This window comes from Myotis myotis, unplaced genomic scaffold (genome assembly GCF_014108235.1).
Source record: "Myotis myotis isolate mMyoMyo1 unplaced genomic scaffold, mMyoMyo1.p scaffold_m19_p_4, whole genome shotgun sequence".
Classification (NCBI taxonomy): domain Eukaryota; kingdom Metazoa; phylum Chordata; class Mammalia; order Chiroptera; family Vespertilionidae; genus Myotis; species Myotis myotis.
The window spans coordinates 108569700-108580754 of record NW_023416346.1 but is presented as its reverse complement, the minus strand read 5'-3'; the positions used below and the strand labels follow the sequence as shown (position 1 = coordinate 108580754).

The 11055-nt window shown below is 37.8% G+C and overlaps 1 non-coding gene across 1 annotated transcript; it reads left to right on the top strand.

Moving 5' to 3' along the window:
• Positions 1-1570: 1570 nt before the first annotated feature.
• LOC118654811 lies at positions 1571-1674 on the top strand. The gene has a single exon (XR_004967077.1). It is a non-coding gene; the product is annotated as a U6 spliceosomal RNA (small nuclear RNA).
• Positions 1675-11055: the final 9381 nt, after the last annotated feature.

The following is an 11055-nucleotide window of genomic DNA, read 5'->3' as shown; positions in this document are numbered from 1 at the left end:
GAGTGTAAATTCCCCAAATTTAGAAATTTTGATTGATTAGCATCACCCACTTTATAAATTCAAACTAAGGTCTACCTTTTACTACTTGATAATCCATTTCTCCACTGTGTAGAGGCAAAAAAGCAGAGCAGAAGGTCAGAAGGGTAGGATATAGGGAAACTATCTCCTCAAGAAAATCAGGGAAAAGAGCGAGGTTTTGGTATTGTGAATCTGTGCCTTTCTATGGAAAATGGATATGGTAATAACACTTGGGATTGCCATGAGTATTAAATGAGATAATTTGTGTAAAGTATTAAATATAATGCCTTATAAATAGAAACTTTGTACTAATTGTATTATTAGTAATAATAGCAGTTATGCTATTATGTTTCTTTCTGTTGCCTGAACTTTCATAATTGGTGTTTAATTTTTTAGTAGGTTTATAGGAAAAGTTGATATTTTATTTAGTCATAAATACCTAATTTTTGTATGAAACAAAGGTGCTTTTGTTTTTTAATGAAGTCATTTGGAAAGAGAACTATGCTAGATTTCTAAAGGAGGGCAATAACTAAAAAAAGTTTTACGGACACTCTAGGAAATTTAATCATTACTTGTGGGAAACTGATATAGGGTTGAGCCTTGGACTGACCTTCTGGCAAAGTTACAAACAAGTCCTAGCTTAGAGGGCACAGTCCTCTTAGCATAATAGGCTTGACCTTATAACACTCCCTAGATCTTATCTGGGAAGCTAATCGGCTGAGGAAGTGCAGGAAGTGTAACCATGGTCAAAACAAGTGAAACTCACAAGAACTGTGTAACTATGGTAACCACTACCTTGTTTACCTCTCACTATAAAAAGCTTGGTGAGGCCTGAGCACAGGGGAAGTCCTTCCTCTTGAGTTGGACTTACCCACCTGGTCCCCCAATATTTCCAAATTATCTCTTGTCTTTTCTCTTTCATTTGTGTGCGGCCCCTCTTCCAGACCCGAACCCTGAACCATGCAGGACGTGGAGGGAAACACTTATGACAATTACTTTCTTTACAAATTTGTCTGGATCCCAGCTAACACTTAAATAATTGCTTACAAATATCTGAGAGGAAAATTATATATTTCAATCAAAAAAGAAAAGTGTTAATTCTTTAAAATAAAAAATATATAATAAGCATGTATTCTTATAATTAGCATTTACAAGTGGAAAATATTAGGGAACATTGAGATTTAACAGGACTGAAATAATCCATCTGCTCAGTTTTACTGATCTATTAAATAATTTTTTAATATGAGTACATGACAGTATACTATGGGACTGTTAGGAATAATAGGTGAGCTCAACATTAATTCTGCATTCAAGAACTTATAGACTGGCTGGCCGGTGTGGCTCAATGGTTGAGTATCAACCCATGAACCAAGGGGCCACTGACTCGATTCTAGGTCAGGGCACATGTCTGGGTTGTGGGCTCTATCCCTAGTAGGGGGTGTGCAGGAGGCAGCCATTCAATGATGTTTCTCTCTCATTGATGTTTCTTTCTCTGTTACTCTTCCTTCTTCTCTCTAAAATCAATAAAAAATATTTTAAAAATATATAGACTGTGCTCACTTTGGCAGCATATATACTAAAATTGGAATGATACAGAGAATAGCATGGCCCCTGCACAAGGATGACATTCAAATGCATGAAGTATTCCATATTTTATGTATATATTAATATATGGAATATGTGTCTAAATATTATAATTTTGTGCAGAAAGTAAGTCTGAATAACAAGTTAAATTAGTGCTTTGAGAAGAAAACTATTTTCAGATGTAGAGTTCATAGTAAGTATTATTTTCAGCTATGGGGTGCTTATTTGAGGAAGCAAAGTACCAATGAAAGCTTGATGAAAGGAGATGGCATATGGACTAGAAGACTTTTGGACAAAAGTCATGGCGGCAGGGTGTTCCATGCTGATGAAACAGGTGGTGCAATTATGAAAACCAGACTGTTTCCATTAAGATGAATTGCGGATACAAGAAGTCAGAAGCAGTACATGAATTTGTAATAAAAATAAATTATTTGCCATATAATTTATAGTCTTATTTATTAAAATTATTAAGAAAATAGCTGAAACTCATGTTAATAGATGTAGATAAACTTTTAAAACTAAAATGTTTAGGATTGACTTGAATTTTAATTGGTTTAAAAGCAAAGAAAATATCCAAATGGTTCAGATGTGGTTTCTGAAGAAGTGTTATATGTTAATAGTGAGCTAGGTTAAATGTCATTACCTCTTTGTAGACATATTGAAATTAAAGTTAGTTTCAAAAAGGAGGGAAACTTGCAGTGAAGATCATATGGAAATGAGAGATATATCTCCATCTCTTTCACATGAGCATATAGTATATTAAAAACTAAGTTGAAAAATAGTAAATTATATTGCTAAGTTTAACATAAAGATGGGTACTGTATTCAGTTTCAAGCACAAATCTTAAAAAGCATATGAATACTTCAAGAAAATTTATAACTAGTGAAAATTTATAAATAGATCTCCAAGTTGTATTATTTTATATTGGATAGATAAAATAGACAACATTATAGGCAGGTAAATATACACACACACATATACACACATTCATACAAGCAACATAGCAAGATATTTATGCATGGGGATATTTAAATTGTAAACAATTATATTTCTATTTCTTTGTTCTTCTTCTCTAAAGAAACAATATCTACATGTAAAAATCCTATCTAATAAAGAGGGAATATGCTAATTGACCCTCACACCATCACAAAGATGGTGGCACCCACAGCCAATTAGGAGGGAATATGCTAATTGACTGCCCCTTCTTCAAAGATGGCAGTGCCCACAGCCAATAAGGAGGGAATATGCTAATTGACTGCCCCTCCCTCAAAGATGGCAGGGCCCACAGCCAATAAGGAGGGAATATGCTAATTGACTGTCATGCCCTCAAAGATGGTGGCACCCACAGCCACAAGATGGCAGCACCCAGTCCCCTCAGGCCCCCAGCCGCCCAGTGCTCCCGAGGCTCAGGTAACCAGGGCCGGCTGAGGCTTGCACTGCTGGCAGTGGCAGCAGCAGAGGTGTGATGGGGCATCGCCTTCCCCTGATCACTGGGTTACCTCCCACACCTGAGGGCTCCCAGACTATGAGAGGGGCCAGGCTGGGCTGAGGGACCCCCCTCCAGTGCATGAATTTTCATGCACCAAGCCTCTAGTATTACAGTAAGTTTCAGTATTTCCACTGTATTTCAACTTTTTATAATTTGTATGTTGTTAAGTTTTATCTGTGATATTGACCCATATATAAAAGTTAGCAATAAAGAAATGTCAATGTTTCTTCACTGAGCTGCACATATACTGAAATTGAATAGTAAACAATAAATTCTATTGTGCAAAATAAAAGATATACAAGCAGAATAGGTGAAAACACACATTTTGTTAATGTCCCTTCTATAGGGATTTTGAAAAAAAAACTTCTTAGTCATTGTACCGTAATAATGTATTATGTTTTTTTTTTTTTAAATCTAAGTTTAAAGAGTTGTGAAAGATAAGGTATGGCATATTACATACACTGACATTTTAAAATAAAATTGTTATATCTGTCTGAAAATATTTCATATCACCCAAATACCATAAAGATCTGTACAACCACACCGTTGTGAAAAACAATGTATCAATAAAGCTCTTATTTCACAATCAGAAACTTTGTGTTGTTTTCTCCTTGAAATCATATTAACATTGCACTCCTTCCACAAAATCTTAGGATAATATGAGATATTTTATGTTTAAAACTTTCACTAATCACACTAGCGTGTTTCTGTAATAAAATGTTTACCTAAATTGACATCATTTTTATAAATATCCTCTTATAACAAATCTCTAAATGCTAAATTTTCTTGTTTTATTACCAATTATAAATATTAGTAGTAATTAATTAATCAAAGCATTGGCATCATATTTTATAAATTTTGAAGAATTCAATTTACCTAAAGTGTAAAAAGTTATCAAAAGTATATTCCTAAATGTTTTTTGCTTCCTCATTTGGTTTATATACCTGTATATGGATATTACTTATTGCTGGCATAGTCAAAACATGACACCAATTCGATTTATTTTTATCATTTTAAAGATGTCAGTGCTGAGTAACTTCTTCATGAACATAAATAGATAATAATTGAGTTTTGCTATAGGAAATGTCTCAAGTCTTTGTACTCTGAGTTCTCTGGTAACTAGATTAGGGCATCTTTGTTGAAAGCAAAGAACTGAAAATCACCTGAATCAAAAAACAAGTGGATATCTAGTCATTAGTAATAGTAATTTTCTTAACATTGACAGCAATATTGTAACTTTTTACATTGTTAAACCTATAGGTATTTACACCACTAGACAACCCTAACATAACGAGTGTTATGGAAACCTTTTTTCTATAAAATGGGAGAACGGTGAAAGAGAAGGAGAATTGGGGAACCAAGATGATGCTTTGACCCTGATACTCATTCTCATTAACACAAATGAATTTTAGGGAAGAATATACATGGTAGTTGACGGTGTGGAATTTGCTTCATTTAAAATTATCTATACCCGTATATCCATTTGAAAGTGCTGAGGTACTTCCTAGATACCATTTTTCTAATTATCTTTATTTCATTACCATTCTATTTTTAACTGTGATTTTTCCTCAACTATTTTTTTTTTTGGATGGCAATGGACATAATAGGAATGGGAGCAATAATGTTAGGTGTTGGAAGAGAAAAAATGGCGGCCAAAGAGGCAAACCTGTTGTGCATCTCCTCCTACTCTCAGAAGCACTGCATGCCAACTACACCCTGTATTTTGACTTTTTCAGAGGAAACAAAAGCAGAGGCCAATCCTATGGGTCTAAGCAGTCTCAGGAGGCCTCAGTGATTGGATTGGGAGGGGAGCTGTCCACCCCACTATCCTGGGAACCAGACTGGTACTTTCCCCACATGGGAGAGCTGATAAAAACTCGAGGTTTCCAGCCAACCCTATTGATCTCAATACAAGGATCTTTGTCAAGCCGAGGGCAGAGTAATATTTTAGACCACTTACTGAGTAGTAGCTCTAGGACAAGGAAACACACCCATCACATTCCCTGAAAGCTAAACAGCACCTCCTCTGCCTAAAGCACTTTCAGAAACAAACTTTTTAGCGATTAAGATTGACAGCTGGCTGGCAGGCAAAGGCAGGCATGGGTGGACCCTGGGGAACCAGGCGAAGTTTGCTGACCCAACCCTGGGCCCCATGTTGCTAACAAACCTACTTTAGAGGGCAGATTGGCCCCTCCTGCTTGCAGCCAAGACCTGTAGAGATAAACACAAGCAGTGGATCAGTGGATCCCTTGGAGCTTCAAGCAGGTTTCTGAAACTAATAACACTTCACTAATCATCTGAGAGATGCAAATTAAAATGACAATAAGGTATCACTTCATATCTGTCAGAATGTCTATCATCAACAAATAAACAACAAGTGTTGGTGAGGTTGTGGAGAAAAAGGAACCCTCATGCACTGCTGGTGGGAATTCAGACTGGTGCAGCCACTGTGGAGAACAGTATGGAGCTTCCTCAAAAAACTAAAAATGGAACTCCCATTTGACCCAGTGATCCCACTACTAGGAATATATCCCAAGAAATCAGAAACACCAATCAGAAAGTATATATGCACCCCATGTTTATAGCAGCACAATTTATAATTACTAAGATTTGGAAACAGCCCAAGTGAGCATCCGCAAATGAGTGGATAAAAAAGCTGTGGTACATTTACACAATGGAATACTACACAGCTGTGAAAAATAAAGAGCTGTTACTGTTTGTAACAGCATGGATGGACCTGGAGAGTATTATGCTACGTGAAGTAAGCCTATCAGAGAAAGATAAGTATGACATGATCTCACTCATATGTGGAATGTAATGAACAAAATAACCTCATGAATAAAATAGAACCAGAGACATAGAAGCATGGAACAAACTGACGAACTTCAGAGGGAAGGTGGGATTGGGGTGGTGGGAAGTGAGTGATTAACCAGGCAACTTATATGCATATATGCATAACCAATGGACACAGACAATAGTGTGGTGAAGGCCTGGGTATGGGGTGGAGAGGGTCAATGGGGGGGGGGGGAAAGAACACAAAGAATCACATGGACATGTGTAATACTTTCAACAATAAAGACAAATAAAAAAAAAGTAGGACAAAATTTTTCTGGCAAGAATAGGCAATCAAATGTATACAAACAATAATTTTATTGAGTGATATATTGGTTAGCTAATTATTTTAAAAAGGTCATTTTTCTAGCCCTACCTGGTTTGGCTCAATGGATAGAGCATTGGTCTGTGAACTGAGGGGTCCCAGGTTTGATTCCAGTCAAGGGCACATGCCTGGGTTGCAGTCTCGATCCCCAGTGGGGGGTGTGCAGGAGGTAGGCGATCAATAATTCTCTCTCATCATTGATGTTTCTATCTCTCTCCCTCTCCCTTCCTCTCTGAAATCAATGAAAATCTATTTTTTAAATGTTATTTTCTAGATTTTGAGACTTTTCCAGAGTTTGTAAGCTTTCTAATGTTTTGTTGTTATAGTGGTGGTTCATATTATAATTATAAATAAATAAGAGGCCCAGTGCATGAAATTCATGCATTGGGGGTGTCCCTCAGCCCAGCCTGCACCCTCTCCAATTTGGGACATCCCTCTCACAATCCAGGACTGCTGGCTCTGAACCATTTGCCTGCCTGCCTGCCTGATTGCCCCTAACCGCTTCTGCCTGCCAGCCTGATCACCCCCTAACCACTCCCCTGCAGCCTGATCAATGCCTAACTGCTCCCCTGCCAGCCTGGTTGCCCCCAATTGCCCTCCCCTGCTGGCCCAGTCACCCTAACTTCCCTCCCTTGCCAGCCTGGTCTCCCTTAACTGCCCTCCCCTGATGGCCCAATTGCCCCTAACTGCCCTCCCCTGCTGGCCTGGTCACCCCTAATTTCCCACCTCTGCTGGCCTGGTCGCCCCCAACTGCTCTTCCCTGAAGACCTGATTGCCCCCAACTGTCCTCCCTTACAGGCCTGGTCCCTCCCAACTGCCCTCCCCTGCCAGCCATCTTGTGGTGGCCATCTTTGACCAGGTGGGAGCGGCCATCTTTGTGTGTTAGAGTGATGGTCAATTTGCATATTACCTCATTATTATATAGGATATTTAATTTATTATCTAATATAAATCAGAATTTAAAAAAAGAGCAAAGAAAAATATATAGGGGCAGCTAATTGGAATATTAGTTTATGCCATCAAAGAAATAAAATATCAAAATCCATCACATAGCTCTTAGAAGTGAGCTAGTTTTCAGATGTGGGATGCAGTAAAGCTTGCATTTGTTTTTCACCACAATGACTTACAGCCATGCACTCAGTTACACTGGGGAAAGAAAAAAAAATATTCATTTTGAGGACTGTTGAACAGACTCTAAGTTGACAATGATAACAATGATACTAAAAGGTCCTAAGTATTATGCAACTGCTCCCATTAGAGTGGAGTCATATGGGGAACTGATAATAAATACAATTGACCCTTGAAAAACATGGGGGTAAGTGGCACCCACCTCTGCACAGTCAAAAATCTGCATATAATTTTTGACTCCCCAAACACTTAACTACTAATAGCCTACTGTTGACTGGAAGCCTTGAGGAAAACACAGTCAATGCAGATATATTTTGTATGCTATATATATTATATACAGTAATTACAATAAAGTAAGCTAGATAAAAGAAAATGTTATTAAGAAAATCATAAGGAACAGAAAATACATTTATAGTACTGTACTCTATTCATCAATACCATAAGTTTACATTGTCTGTTTATAAGATGAATCGTTTGTCAGTACCTACAACAATAGTGTCTTATATGATGAAAAACACTGTAGATGTTATACATAGTTCTAACATTACACATCAAAAGTGAAAAGATAATGGGAAAACAAAATTCATATTTATTTATAGGTATAATGATTCATAAATTGATAACAAAGAAGCATCAATATGATTGCTTTATGGTAGCCTAGTGTAATTGATACAATTGCTTCATGGTAGTAAGGAAATCTCCAAAAATGTTTCAATATATTTATTGAAAAAAATCCACATATAAGTGGATCCATGCAGTTCAAACCTGTGTTGCTCAAGGGTCACTTGTAGAGACTTGCCTGAGCTTTGGTTTACAGGGGGTGCACCTGGTAATCCCACCTGGTAATCATTTTCCTTGTACTTGAATGTATAAATGGGATTGACATGCTTGGGAGTTGTCTCAACCCCCACATTGAGAGCTTGACCTATGGGGGTAAGGGCTAACATAGTGGGGAAAGCTGAGAAGAAGCCTCTTAAACTGTTTCACATCACCCAACATACCAAATTAAAACCAATCTTGCAACTGGGTAGTGTGTGGCAGAAATAAATGTCACCTTTCAAGATATAAAGGGTTCAGAGAGGTTATATCCATCATATCTCCATTTAGTTTACCAGTATCAGCCCTGCAGAAATGGCATGGATCCTGGATGATGACAGTAGATTACTGCAACCTCAACCAATGATAGCCTCAATTATAGCCTCTGTGTGAGAGAAGACCATCACAGCCTCAGGTACATGGTTTGTGTCCAGTGATATGGCAAATGGATTCTTTTCTAGTACTTTGCACTGGTATGGAATGAACAAAAATATTCATAGATTTGCTCCAGGGTTATATCAACTCATTAGCCTTCTGTCCCAATGTAGGACAAAGAGAGCTGAACTATGTGGACATCCTGTAGAACATCACATTGATCCACTATGATATTTAACTATCAAGTCTAGATGAGCAAATTGTGGCTAGCATGCAGGAAACTTTGACAATATGCATACACTCAAGTTGAGAGAGAAACTCAATGATGTTTCAGGAGTTAACATTAAATTTCTCAATGTTTTTTAAAATATATTTTTTATTGACTTCAGAGAGAAAGGGAGAATGATAAAGAAATAGAAACATCAGCCCTAACCGGTTTGGCTCAGTGGATAGAGCGTTGGCCTGCAGACTGAAAGGTCCCAGGTTTGATTCCGGTCAAGGGCATGTACCTCGGTTGCGGGCACATCCCCAGTGGGAGGTGTGCAGGAGGCAGCTGATCTATGTTTCTCTCTCATCAATGTTTCTAACTCTCTATCCCTCTCCCTTCCTCTCTGTAAAAAATCAAGAAAATATATTTTTTTAAAAAGAGATAGAAACATCAATGATGAGAGAGAATCATTGATCGGCTGCCTCCTGCACGCCCCACACTGGGGATCAAACCCACAAGCCAGGCATGTGCCCTGACCAGGAATCAAACCATGACCTCCTGGTTCATAGGTCAATTCTCAACCACCGAGCTACTCCAGCCAGGTTATTTCTCAAACTTTTAGAGGCATGTTTTGATATCTCCTCCAAAGTAAAAGAAAAAATAATTTTACATCTTATATCATAAAGAATGAAGTGTCATGCTGGTGACCATCTTTAGGCTTTGAGACAGCATATTTAACCCCTGTAGATACTGTTCTAGCCCTTATACTGTCATAAGTTTTGACAACAGTCTAGGGCTAGGCTATAAGAAAACACTGTAGTAGGTCCAGGTTGTGATGTAAATAGCCCTGACTCCTGTATATGATACACCCCTGGTATTAGAGGTATTGGTAAAGGAAAATGCTGTGTGGGGAGGATGACAAACTCCAGTGGAGGAATTATCACAGAGGCTTCTCCTACTGTCTAATCCTGTCTCTGTCCTCTGGAGTTCTACTATAGGTGTTGATCATTCATAAATATCATTCATTACAAACACTGTCTCAAAGTCTGATCCAGAGAATCTAACCTGCAGCAGAAGGCAGAGGAATATAGCTTCCTCTATGTCCACGGAGATAAGAAAATGAACACACAGCATAGCTTGCATCACATCAGGTGGTGCTTTCTTATCCCAGACTTTTCACGACCATCTCTTTCCAGTATATTTTGGGGAAAAAAAGTTCGTCTCACTAGGTCTCATCTTCAGTCATTTCTCTCTTTGCTCTTGCTCTGCTGTCTTCTGTTTCCCTTCATTGCTCTTAGCTCTACCAATAATGGTAATATTGCTTAATAGTGGCTTTTTTATGTGACAGGCATTTTCTGAATTCTTTGTATGACTTATCTTATACAATAGCCACAATAAAACTGTTATTCCCCCATTTTACAGATGAGGGAACTGAGCACATTGAAGTTGAATAATTTTCTTGAATTAATAAACAAAAAACTGGGAATAGTTTCCAATCCATGAAAAGTGTTAATGTTCCCAAAACTATATTTTCATTACCTGAAAGCATCCATTATTGTGCCATTTTTATCTATGCTAGATATTACCCCTGTTCTATCCTACAAAATGCCACTGACCAAACACAACCAAAGTGATCAGAGTTTTAATGGATTTGGAGATATTTCAGGGTAATTACTTACATGCTGATAAAAATTTAACAAAGAATGTCAGTCTTGAGTTTTCATAGGCAATTAGCAACCTTTACCTGCCATGGAATGTTCCTCATTGGTTGTGACCTTTCCTAAGTACATGACTTCCTACCATGATCTAAGATCTCTCGCTGTATATTAACCATCCTGATATCATTACTCTTCATTTATGGGCACTTTTCTTCTTAATTACTCAAGAAACAACTCTCAAATTCCCTGCTATTTTCTAAAATATGGCACACTAACCATTTCTTTGCGTTACTCTTTTTTTATACTATATGCCATTGTAGGTTGAGGAGAAGGGCTGTTCTTTTTTATTTTTATTGATTTCAGAAAGAAAGAGAAAAAGAGAAACATCAGTGATGAGAATCATTGATCAGCTGCCTCCTACACACTTCACACTGGGGATTGAGCCCACAACCGGGGCATGTGCCCTTGACTGGAATGGAACCTGGGACCCTTCAGTCCACAGGCCAATGTTCTATCCACTGAGCCAAATCAGCTAGGGCAGGTTGTTCTTTTAAATGGAAAAAAAATCAAGTAAAATATTAACCCAGACGTAAAGAAAAACAAAACAAACTTTCCCCCAAGA